At 36.6% G+C, this 13,700-nt stretch overlaps 1 protein-coding gene across 1 annotated transcript in view; it reads right to left on the bottom strand.

Moving 5' to 3' along the window:
* Nucleotides 1–12,194, bottom strand: part of LOC114653665 (cAMP-responsive element modulator-like) — a 59,114-nt gene extending 46,920 nt beyond the window's left edge. Inside the window, exon 1 of the mRNA XM_028804112.2 lies at nt 12,027–12,194. The gene's annotated coding sequence lies outside the window, so the exon portion shown is untranslated. The remainder of the gene's footprint in view (nt 1–12,026) is intronic.
* Nucleotides 12,195–13,700: the final 1,506 nt, after the last annotated feature.

Consider the following 13,700-nt stretch of genomic DNA (forward strand, 5'->3'; position numbering starts at 1 on the left):
GTTCATTTGCAGCTGAAAGAAAACACACCCCACAGAACAGACAATTAACATTGTAGTCTTTCTTGTAGAAAATCTGGAAGTTACAAAGGGATCACAGTGTTTTTTTTTTTATATATATATATAAACAAAAATGCAATCTGCATGATTGGCATTAATTAAAACCTTTTAAATGTGTTAGAAGTCTGTTTGTGTGTTACTTTTCTGAATATATATATTTTTTTTTAACAAAAGTCTAGATTAATGTTCTTTTTACTTGAATATTTCTTTTAAAATGTTTATGGTAGGGCTGGGCAATATGACCAAAATTCTATATCACGGTATTTTTCAAAATTATACCAATTTCACGGTATTCAATGGTATTTTTTTCCCCATGCATGAGTGGATGTTAACCACATTTTCCACTGCAATTACTGCAGTAGACTGGCTAAGAATAACTTATTCCACTGTCATGAGAATTGTACATTGTACAAAAAAACATTTTAATGTGCACACAAGTATTAATACAGGTTTGCATGGCCCCATAAAGTGATAGCTTTCAAGGGGGTGGCACTAATGAAGAGAAGGAATCACATTGCATGACAGTTGCAGTCAAAATATAGAACCATTTTATTGAACAAATTTTGCAAACAACTTAAACTATAATTTTGACAACATATTTTAACCATCCAAAGAGGCATTTAGACTTAGTTAAATATTCAGAGGTGCTTGTCAAAAGTTGTATTGCACTGAACATGTCTTAGAAAAGGAATAAAGAGTAAATATTTTTTGTAAACCAACTACACTTTCTGTTAATGTTATACATCACTGTCCACTGACACGTTAGCTATATGGATTGTAATGGCGTTGGTTATCTCGATCCTCTGCTTGCTTTTTTTGTCGTAGGCAGTACCTCTAACAAATGCGTCTACAAGTAACGTCTGACTCGAGTGTCCTCTAGCTTTTTCAGTTTTACCTGAGGATGTGGAGGGTGCCAATCTTAGTTCCATACATTCATGGTACTCCAAAGCATGTTTGTGGCTAAGGTGGTGCAGCAAATTGCTCGTGTTGCTGCCTCTGGTGACAACTTTAGCTCCAAAGCATTTGCAGTAAATATTTGCTTGGTCACATCCGACCTTTTAACACCAAAATCTCCAACTACAGACATGGCTCCTTTTTTCGGCAAAAGTTCTTCTGTGTCATCATGTTCAACTTCATTGTCTGCTACAGCTCAGTTTCAGAATGTTCTCTGCCACTTTCACATGTACTCCTTTGGATGTGTGTTTAGTGGTGTAGCAGTGAAAACGGTCCCTCCTTAAACATTTTCCCGCTGTGCCACGTTCCAAACGTTGTTTAGGCTATTTAAACCGGTACTGCGGTATAAGAAAAATCCATATCATAACAAAAATAAACAGTTTTCGGTATGAACCTGTATACCTCCCAGCACTAGTTTATGGATTTCAATACTCATTCAATTAATATTTAAAGACATTAGTAACATTTCATTGTACTAACTTAGTAACAGTACTTCATTTCATGAATGTGAAAGAAAAACTGTTGACAGGATTTAAATTTCTTTACTTATTATTATTTACAGATCTTTACTGTTACCTTTTACAAATGTCTGCACTCCTTAAGTATCTGTATTTAATGACTAAAATGTCTAATTGTTTTCATCAAAGAAAAGATTTTAATACATACAGAACTGAATTTTTATATAACTTTTTATTGAGTTGCATAATATATTGTATTGGGTATCAAAAATGGTATTGAACTTCATTATTTTTCTTAGTATTATGTCGAGGTTTGAAATTTTGGTATCATGACAGCCCTAACTGATAATAAATATATATACAGGGTGAGCCAAAATAAAGTACCATATTACTCAAGGTTATTGCGTGACGCAGAGGCAGCCAGGTGAGTTGGTGTTCCTTTGATAGGTGATCCCTTGTAGTTTTCAGTCTGCAACATGCCTTGGTCCAGTGCACACCTTGCTTTCGTTGTCGAAGCTTTCCTCAAAAACAACGAATCCATCATCACTATGCAATGCATATTCCGAAAGCACTTCAGCATTCCTCCTAATGGTGATGTCCCAAATCAAAAAACAATTCTTCAGTGGGTGGATAAGTTTAGACAGACAGGTACAACATTGAGCAGAAAATCTCCAGGCCGTCCTCGGACTGTACAAATGCCTGAAAACATCCAAGCTGTTAAGGCATCAATTTTGCAGTTTCCTACATGTTCCGCGCACAAACATGCTTCTGCCTTAGGCATTTCCAACACGTGTTTGAGGAGGACTTTGAATGAGGACCTTAATTTCCATCCATACAAAATGATGGTAGTGCAGGAACTCACTGAGAGAGACTGGGAGAGCCGTAGAGTTTTGCGCGAACATTCTGCAAACCATTCAATGAGATGACATTTTCATGTGCAGCGACAAGGCACATTTCCATTTGAATGGTTGCGTAAATAAGCAAAACTTTCGCTACTGGGCTAAACCCAACCCTCATGAATTTCATCAGAGATCCCTGCACAGTGAGCATGTTACAGTTTGGTGCGCCATTGCAGAATTTGGCATTGTAGGCCCTTACTTTTTGAGGAGGAGGACGCAACGGTCATTGTCACTTCAGAATGTTACATTGAAATTCTAGAGAACTGTTTATGGCCCCAACTGGAAGAAATGGATGTGGTGGATGCCTGGTTTCACCAGGATGGAGCAACAGCTCATAAGGCACGGAGATCAATGCAAGTTTTGCGGGAGATGTTTCTGGGGAAGCTGATCTGCCTTGTGGTGATGTCAGATGGCCTTCACGTTCGCCTGATCTTGCTCCATGTGTTTTCTTCATGTGGGGCTATCTCCAGTTGAAGGTATACCCACACCGATCTCAAAATCTTGAAACCCTCAAAGACGCTATTCGCCACAAAATCACCACTATTCCCCTTGAAATGGCCAAACGAGTCATGCGAAGTGTTCAGAAATCAACTTTAAAGTTATCTTATACTTAGCATATACTGTGGTGGCAATCTGCGCCACAACCACCTGATCAAAGCACCATGCAGTCCCTACACTGATGGATTGAAGGCCAGAGGTCCACATGACCATCATCGTCTAATTCTTCCACATGAAGCCTAAAAACCATGAGGACTGATTTAGATCATTTATGTTAGGTAGAATGTCTAGTGGGGGCTGAAAATGTGATATATAAATAAATGTTGTTGTTGTTACTGTAAGGTACACATCCATCCATCTTCATAACCTGGCTATCCACAGCAGATACACATAGATTGCTAAAATTCACTAAAATTATAATATAATTAATTTAAAAAGTAAAAATGTAATTAATGCTGTAATTAGTTAATACTTCAAGCATAGGGTGATGTATAATTGTAAATATTGATACAGATGAGAACTAAAATTAATAACACAGAAGTAAAGAAACAATATTATCAGATGGATTATTAGCTACTTAAATAAACAGGAGTACTGAGCAGTAGTTCATATTTGTCTAATATGACCTTAACAAGGTTTATTTTTTCAATATCACTAAAACTTTTGACATGACAACAGTCATATTTGTTTTAGCTGTGTTAATGCCAATATATGATTTCCATGGGAAATCTTATATATAATTCGCCAGCCTACTCAGTCACTCACGGATTTACGGCCGCGAAAATTCAAAGAGAAAGGCAACTTCGACCGACATCCAACCCCAACATCGCGGCAGGCAGCGGATTTACGGCCGCAAAAATTCAAAGAGAAAGGCGACTTCGATTAAAGCTCTAGAGGCCTGAAAGGCGATTTCGACTACAGCTCGAGGCCTAATTACACATTCATTCAATACACCTATATCAGGTTTGTGGTACTTATACTTATTACTGTTCCACTCGTGCCCGTTTCATCTTACGTTGTCAAAACGGGCTCTTTCTCTAGTTGATGATAATTGAGCATGGGAAAGGCGCTATATAAATAAAATTTATTATTATTATTATTTCAGTAGAATATCAATAAACATCAATGCAATCTATAGTGCTAAGTGACAGAAAAACTGTATAATATCTATTTACAATATTAGTAAATATCACAAGGCTATCTTTAATATTTTCATTAGGCAGTGGAACCACTAGTGGGCACCACTAAATCACAAACCTCAGACACAGCAACACCCAACACAATTCCAGATTCAAATAAATTATTTTTATTTGACACAATGCCTTCCACATACAATTAACAGCAAAATCAACCATTCACAAATCCTCCTTCCTCCTCCAAAAAAGCATTGCACACTGCCTCCCAACTCTGACTCAATTAAAGTGAGGGAGTGAGTTTTCTTTTAAAGTCGACCGGGAACTGTTTCCGGTCTCCTGTCCATGTCCTCCGAAGCACTTCTGGGTAGTGTGGAAACTAGTATGGTCCTCCTCCAGCAGCACCCTTTGCCATTTCCCAAAGACCCAGACAGAACCGTGTCTCCAGACTCCAACTCCCATGTCGCCCTGCCGGTGTCTTAAATTGGTCCAGCCTTGAGGAACACTGCCACCTGCCTTGTGGGAGAATGGCCTGCTCCTGGTAAGTGCATTGGCCTGGTCCCCCCATTATGGCCTCCTGGCCGGATATGAATCCTTCCTTTATCTCAGCCAGGATACCAATCCTTCTTTCCCATCATCTACAGTAGTCTTTATCTTAATTGTTATGTTATACCTTGCCCATCTCTAGCCTAGTAACTATCAAGCTACAAGGTGAACCAGACAAAAACACATAACCAAATTGTTTATTTTACTACTCCTTTAAAATGGAAACTACTTACATGTCAACATAGTTGTTTTTAATCTAGCTTCTATGCCAAGAAACATCTAACACAAAAGCTAATACTCAACAAGAGTAGAGATTCTTCATTATACCAGTTCCTATTTATTTTGTGAAATAATTCATAGCTGTCCATTAAATTAATATGGTGGGGTAGTAGTCCTGCATCATTTTCAGTGATACTGGCTGAATTCTAATACGAAATGTATGATCTCCACATCCCATTATGACTATTTGGCTGCAATCATATCATTATGAAGGCAATATCTCTAACATGGAAATACTGTATGTAGAGGTACCAAAGTGCAGTGGTCTGAATATAGTGAGTTTTAGTTTTTGACTTTTAAAATATCTACTGATGCAACTCATCTTGCTCTTTACATTTTTCTATTTGAGTATGAAAGTGTACAAAAAAGTGTAAATACAGCCTTATTTATAAACTTTTACTGAGTATAATGTCTCCTGTAATATTTATTTAAACAACGCATCAATTTGTTTCTGCACTGCTAAATTTACCACCATTAAAAATGCCTTGTGGACATTTCTGCAGGGCTGAGTTCCTTCTTCCAACAACCCCTTAAAGAAATGAATAGTTTGTTATACATGAAGGCAGACTGGTCTAGTCACTGAGAAACTGGACACTTCAAACCACACTCACTATGGTACTCTTAGCAAGTCATTTTACTTGTGCTAGTGTTAAAACATATAAAACTACAGTTGTTGTACAGCAGAGAAGCAATAACACAAAGCTTTTTGTGACACAAGTGAAATTAACAAAGCACAGAAAACTACAGTTATCAATTATTGCACCCCTGTGCAAATTTCAGTTTGAAATTGGTAAAATAATAAGCAATACAGGAAATTAATACATTCATGCCACTGAAAAGTGCCAAAGGAAAAAATAATCAAACAAATACTAAATGAATACCTTAATCAAGACTCTGATGACTGATGTTACCTTGCTGTGCAACACTGCTTGGGTGGACACTAGCTCCCATATTTAAACAATGATTAGATGAATGGCTGAGTTCAGGAAATAGAAAAGCAAGCATTCAATAAACACTAAGGATTACAGATGAGTATCTTCTTAAAAGATGTGGTAATGTAAACACATACACCTCAGGCAAGTTTAGAAGAATCACATTTGTTCAAACTCTGTGCCGAATTTTAGTTGTTACTCTAAAATTTCCAAAAGACTGATGTCCATAATTCAGTTGTTTCACATGTCAAAGGAAATGTATCCTTTGCCTTTTTGTAATTTTTGGGTGATAAACACCACAGATTAAAGAAGAGCCAAACTCCTTGTTTAAAGCAGCTGGCCGTTTTCTGCTCTTATTTTTAGTCAAGACCTGCAGCACAAAATATTCTTTCTAAGAATTTCTGAAATATCTGCATGCTCTGCCATATTTTACTACATAAAAGTCATTTTATTTTAGCCACTCTGGTGTACATTTCCTCATTGTGTGTTTACCCTTAATTGTATTCAAATACCATCACTTACAAAACAGATTTATCCCCAGGCCATTAAGGGGACAGTAATAAGAGTCATTTTATTTTAATCACTCTGGTGTACATTTACTCATTGTCTTTTTACCCTTAATTGTATTCAAATACCATCACTTGCAAAGTGATTTATCCCCAAGACTTTAATGGGACAATTTCTTTACACTCATCTCCTATACCTTACTTTGACAAAAAAAAAAAAAAATCTTAAAAAGCACTTAGATTGCCAAACTGTACATACTAACTACTCCTCTTTCATATCTTGTCTTTATAGCACTACATACATTAGTCTTATTGGCCATGCTGTAAACAAGCTACTTATATTTTTAAATCATTACTTGTACTGTTAGCGCATATCAAATCTGATAAGGTACTGTTAATCTGTCAATTTATAAAATAGTTCAGCATTCGCCTGTCTTGCACTTGTCCTGTGTTTATGTCTGTGTTGTCCAACAGTCCTGGGGAATGTTATTTTGTGCCATGTATGATGCATTACTATATATGGATAGTATGACAATAAAACCATTTAAAAATGACAGTAAATTACACTGAAATTAACTAAGTGGATTTTTCTCTGGATATTCTAATTTACTTCCCATATTCTCAAACATGCTCAGGTTAGGTTAAGTGGCTCAGGCATTACCCTCTACTTTTCAATATGGGAAAGATGTGTTTAATTTTCTTAAACAGGAAAAAATGTGACCAACTAGTACAGTATATGAGATAAAGCAGTCTTTCTTGGATACTGCTCTTACTTTCCAACCGCCAGAGCAATCTGATTTCATAACTTCTCATTATGTTTGTTGCTTGTCATTGATTCAATTATTTAATATATCAAAAAGGTAAAACAATAATAATGCACAATTGTAATGCCTTACTGTCTGAAAAAAAACAAAGCTTTCTGCAGCTCGTCCCATTTAACAGATTGGTTAAGAACTACCCCAGGTATGATGGACAGAAAATTAAATAATAAAATGTACGGTGAAAACTGAACTTTAGAAAATACATGTTTAACACACAGATCATCCTAAAGATGAATTCTCCCACAGTGATAAATAAACATAATAAATAGCATTGCTATATAAGGACCTAAGACTGACTGTTTACTGGTGCCCAAGGATCCAAATCTCTGAATATATAAGGGAGCACAGAACCAAGATTTACAATTATCTCCCTGCTCAAGAGACATACAGCATTTGTAAGTGATTGTCCCTTTAGCTAAAGCTCTACTGGAATGTCTTGAGGTATTTTTCTTTTTTTTTAAACTAGGCATACAAAATAACAACATTATAGAGTCTCTGTATAAAGCCCACTAGACAGTCTTGTTTCAAATGCAAAATTGTAAGACAAAAAAAAAAAAAAAAGCATGTTGTTTCTGTCAACTATGCTCTATGTTCCAGCTAAGCCCTTTCCCTAAACACCCCTTTGCATTTACTGCTAACAAGGAGGTGTGAGTGCTAGCTGACCTCCATATAAGCAGTCTGGTACGTTTCCCCTGACTTAGCTTGCAGCCTAGGAAACACAAATAGGCCCCACTCTCAACAAATCTCAAACTTCAGTGTAATTAACCAAGATGTGAGATAAAATCAATGCCGCACAGAACTCTGTTGGAGAACCTCATTTTGAAAAGTTCAGTATCAGTCTCTTTCCACTAGTAAGGAAAAAAAAGCTTCCTGCATCTTTTTTTTTTTAAATTTTAAACAGGCACTAAAAATATCTGTAATATTTGTTAAAGGATTTGGTTAACCTTCAAATATCACAGACTGTAAGCTGAATCCATAATTAGCCAAAAAATTCCCTTCTGTACTAAATATAAAATTACAAAATATTCAAGGACTATGGAGTATGAGGTATGGAGTATCAGGTATTATGAAAGATCAAAAGAGATTTTTTTTGGCTTAAGCAAACACAGAATTAACATGACTGAAAAATTATAATGAGAATTATTACTGTGGGCGTTTGCTGTTAGTTAAAAATGAACTCCTCTACTAGAACACAGTGACACGCATGTACGTTTGCGTGATCTGATTGTATTTTGTTTAAATTACGTAAATAGCTTTGTTGTGCTAAAAGGCCAATTTCCATCAAAATTGTTTCAAAACTTTCTTCTACATTAGGGAACAATGAACTCACTCTTGGGGATCTCTACTTGATGGATCTTACATATATATTATTTTGACAGTTACTCTTTGGACTACAACACTGTTGAAGACGATTCCCAATTATGGGTGACCCAAAATACACACACAGCACAGTTCAAGTCCAATGGTACTTATCAAAATCAGAAGAAGTAAAAACTCCTCAATACTATAACATATACATTTAGACCATAAACTGACAGGCTTTTTCCTACAAAGCATTTTAAATACATGATCTATTCAAGGGAACTTTCCAGAAAAATTAATTAAAATAACACTTTGAATAAAAAAAAATGTATGTCACATGAAATACACCATTCTCTCTGAACCCCTTACATCATAGATAGCTGCCCCTTAATTACTTAACAAAAACACCATACTAGAAAATTATTCCAGTGGATTTAGAATTGCACATTATCTACTTGTGTGTTACATTTATGATAGCCAGCAGTACAATATGAGTCATTCTTTTAAAAAATAAAAAAAATTAAAAAGCCAAGAGCCTTGTTTTTTTTCAGCAAAAGGAACTCTTTATTGTTTTATTTGAGAAGTTTTATAATTAACATGTACCGTAATTATTTTTTAATTTGTATCCTTCCAGTTATCAACTTACCAAATCCAGTTTTAGACTTGACAGAAGATAGTACCTATACTGGAACAAAACAGGCACAAACCTTTGCATCAACCCTTCACAAGGCATACATCGACATTCACTTTACATATTGTACATTTTACATACTCAAAACAACAAGAATATGCCGTTTTACAGTGTTTGTGCAATTCAGGATGTTCACCAATATCCAAAACATTCTTGTCCTGAAAACTGATGCGCTAAATGTTAAGGTTTTGGTTTTACATTTGAACTTGGTGGCCTGGTACAACTCCATTTTAAACTGTAAATACAGCTACTGTATTTTTTAAATCTGTAAGAACTGCTTCACTTTAAAATATAATTTCCAATGGCACATGAATGTACACCTTGATTGTGGAAACATAACTGACTTGAAAAATACTGATCTTGTCCTTTAAAAAACTGGCCGAGAAGTAACCTTGAAATCAAAAATTATTTTAAGGCACATCTTACAGATGGAATAGCAAAAGCCAATCATTACCACTGTAGTGATATGCTACCACATAGTTTGCAAAGATTAAAGTACAAAAGATGCTGGAAAATTGCACTAAATGAATGAAAAGGAGTAAAATGACATTTTGGGGATGAAGTTTGAGAAGTGGCAAATAAATTATACATCTGTCTGGCAAAATGATAAGGGGCACAGCACAGCCCTAGTGACACCAGGTTTCTTTTCTTGGGGACTGTATACAAAACATTAAGATGTTTTTCAATTATATTAAATTCCCAGTAGGAGCAAGTAAGAAATACAGAGCCCTCCTTAATATTTGGAACAAAGACACATTATTCCTTGTTTTAACCCAGAGCATCACCAGAGAAGATACTCATCACCTGGTGATATCTATGAATCACAGACTTCAAGCAGTCACTACGTGCAAAGGATATGTTCAACAAAGTAACCGTGGATCAGAGGTGTAACTTAAGGAAAAACGTGTCTTTGTCCCAAACATTACAAAGGACACTGTATAGCAGTACTTGTGAGGTGTGAATTTTAAAGCCAGTTAGTTTGGAAGAAAACTGATTTTAATGCCACATCACAGGTCTACAGATATAGTGTTAATCTTAATCTGAGTAAAATTTGCATGGTATACTTGTATTGATGTAGGTAGAAATCATGCTTCTTTACATATTCCAAAGTCATGCTCATCAGATTGATAAGTTTCACTAGGCATGGATGACAAAATCTTGTTTTCTGTTAATCTCAAATGGGGAAAAACAGCTTCGACAAGTGTATGGATGGACATCCAAAACTGCCAATATAACATTTTACAGTGTTGAGTTAAACCCTTTCCTATTACATTATCAGTGTTACAAAGAGAGGGAACAATAAAATAATGCACACAGTAAACACTACTTTGGGTTTTATTATGCTATCAAATTTTTCTTCCCGTATGGACTTCTATGTGAACTATAATAGCAGCAATGAGCATAAAGACAAGACTGAGGACAGTATGGAGGTTTGATTTATTTATCACAATGCATATGCATACACATTGTGGGACTGGTCAATTTGAAATTTCATGAATGGGTTTGAAGAGGACGGCAGAGCAATTACATATTAAAAGTTAAGTTACACTACTGAACAATAACAGATATGCGATATTCGCAGATTTTCTGAAATTTAAAGTATGTGATGGGGTATGTTAAGGGATTGATTATAAATTTGAAGAATTTGAGGTCACTTAAGCACCAGACTGTTTCACACATTGCAAATTAACTTCTGGCTATGGCTTAAACTGGCAGAAAAAAAGATGGGATGACGGGTGATTCAGCTACTGATAGTTAAGGGCCGTTTGGTTGCTTACAGTCTCCTCCACAAGGTTACTGACTCTTTGTCAACATAGGAAAAACTCACACCTGCTCCAGACCCATACTTCTTGCCATGGTGAAAGATCACAATACTTCAACATGCCAGTAGCTAGAAAGTCCCTAGCCCATTACAAGAACAAATCATCCGTCTTGAAAGTTGCTACTATCAACATATCTACGACAATTCTGGCACCCGCTCACGTCCGAGCTCCAGTAATAGAAACTGTCTTTACTTCGAAAGTATGGGCGATGAAGCGATAAGAAAATTTCACCACAGCAGCGCCATTTCTAAAAACAACCTTCTTCCTAATCGAGGTGACGGCCAGACAAGACACGCGATCGCCATTTTAGGAGAGCTGCTGAAGTCTAATCTAGACTAATGTTAGAGCTGTCAACGAATTATGTACTAACAACAAGTATTGTTTTTAATTCTGACGAATGTCAAATTATAATCGGCTACCGAGTTACACCCGTTAGTACACATACTAAAAACCGCGGCAAATGAACTCGTCTGTACAAATCGCCTTGTACTAGTTTCCCCGAACCACCGCCCATCCGAAACGACAGGAATAAAAATACGCCGACGGCGGAGATTTCGTGAACGTCAAACACGATTTTTTCTTTTTTAACAGAGTCATGAAAAGACCGTGATATAAATCGCTTCAAAGCGAATATGCCAAATGCGATCAATCTACTACTATTATAAAAATAGCATTAACCATTTTAATAACGATCAAGGCGCACGATGCTTGGCAATTAAAACGAAACGCAGCAGAAAGTGTACACTTAACAAATTGATAAATAAAAACCTCTAACATTTAACACAGCACGAAAATACAACCATTTTCATTTCTCAACAAATTCTTGCATCTTCACTAAAACGTATTAACATTTAAAAAGGCAAAATAAACACGGACTAGTGTAATAATATGCCTTATATATTTACGCAAAAGCAAACGGTTTCTGGGAGCAGAAGTAAATACCGCCTTTTTGCTTGTCTCTAAACACTATCAAATGCACGCAAGCACCGTGCGCCTCTACTCGTGACTGATGATGCATTCAACGACACGCGTAAAATGTCCATCCCCAGGTCAGCAGCACTGAACTTTCCCAGTCTTTTCTCTTTCTTTTCTTTCCCCCCTTGTTTGTCACGACTGCAATAACTTACCGATGTTTTTTACGTAGTAGGCCTCGTCACTGATTACGGTAGGAGTGGAGGACCTGAAGAGCTGCTCACGTAGCCACCACGTCAGCTCTGATGCTGTTTAACTGGGTAAAATGTCGGCGAGATTCTAAGATTCACTGACAAAAACAAAGAGCGACCAAAAACGGAGGCGGAGCGAATGAAAGTAAGACGCTTACGAAACCCAAAGGAGGAGCGAATCGGAATAGATTTTCTCGTGTGAAAAAAATAGAACGTAAAGAGGAGGCGTGGCAATATCGACAATCGCTCCGCCTCTCGAGACCGATGATTGGTCGTACGAGAGCGCATTCTGTCAATCGCCCGTGGCACCTCTTATTTTTTTTTAGCAGGGATTGGCGATGGCTAGCCGTGAAGCTGTAAATAAATAGTTGAATGCAAGCTGTAAAAAGCAAAGGAGGTGAGATTTGTTTAGAATAGCAGGAGAGAGGGCAATTAAATAATGTATAAACTATTCTCGTGTTTTTTTAACTGCCAGCATTCCGGACATTATTTTTAAAATAATTATACTTAAAGCTCACTTTCACGCGTCTAAATGGAGTTGCAATTAGTAGTAGAATGGGAGAGCAACATCTTCGGCTTGGTGGAAGAGCGATTATTTTATTCATATCTAGTCTTTGTACCGGACCTATACAAAAGATATACCGACGATTGTATTGGTGCTGCCTCTTTCTCCAGAAGACAGTTTACAGAAATGAATTATTTTAATAATTTCCATCCATCTCTGAGGTTTACGGTCGACGTTTCCACCAGAATGCTTTCATTTTCAGACACCATTCTTTCTATCAGCTTTCCAGGACTTACAGTCTATCATTTGCAAGCTAACTGACTCATACAGTTACCTTATCTATACCTCCTTCCATTAATGGCATGCTAAGAACTACCTCTTCCACAGTTTAAGACTTTTGTAATAAAGCAAGCACTCAGAATAAGGAGTTTCTTCATTGGTAGAGGATACCCTTCTCATATTGTGGTACTGATCCTTCTGGCACTTATTAAAGTCACAAGTACTGTAGACTTAGTATAATCCTCTATAAGAGGAACCTCAATCCTGAAACCCACATTCTGCTTTTCCTCCTATTCCATCCTAATACTCTATTTTTCCCACAAGTCATTAAACAAAATTGCCCAGTCCTTTCACAGTAGCCCTTTTTCATAACCATTTCTTGATCTCCTTCCATCAACTACTTATCCTATGCAAAGATACTGACTGCAGCTCACTTCATATAGGAGATCCACAGTCACCAGGCACTTTGCGTTGTAACAGAAACTGCTGGGTCATTTGCAAATGTATCACCAAAAATGCCCATGTATCAAGTTCCTCTGGTAAATTCAGTATTAACAGACTTCTTGCCAGTCTAAAAATCCTAATTACTGCATTTCCTGTAAAAAGTGTTGAACATATATGAAGCGAAGACAGCTAGCAGGCTGTTTCAGTGAGCACATTCAATCCATTGAAATTAAAGATCTTACAAAGCCTATTGTAGAACACTTCATGTACATAGCCACACTGATCTTTATGTTTGTGTTCTTTCACAGGGCTTCAGTGATATTTAAAAAAAAAAAAAAAAAGAACATACACTGATATATTTCTCCACTTTTACTTTTTAATCTCTTCCTTCATCATCTCCTGTAATCTAC

Source organism: Erpetoichthys calabaricus, chromosome 6 (assembly GCF_900747795.2).
Source record: "Erpetoichthys calabaricus chromosome 6, fErpCal1.3, whole genome shotgun sequence".
In the NCBI taxonomy this organism is placed as follows: Eukaryota; Metazoa; Chordata; class Cladistia; order Polypteriformes; family Polypteridae; genus Erpetoichthys; species Erpetoichthys calabaricus.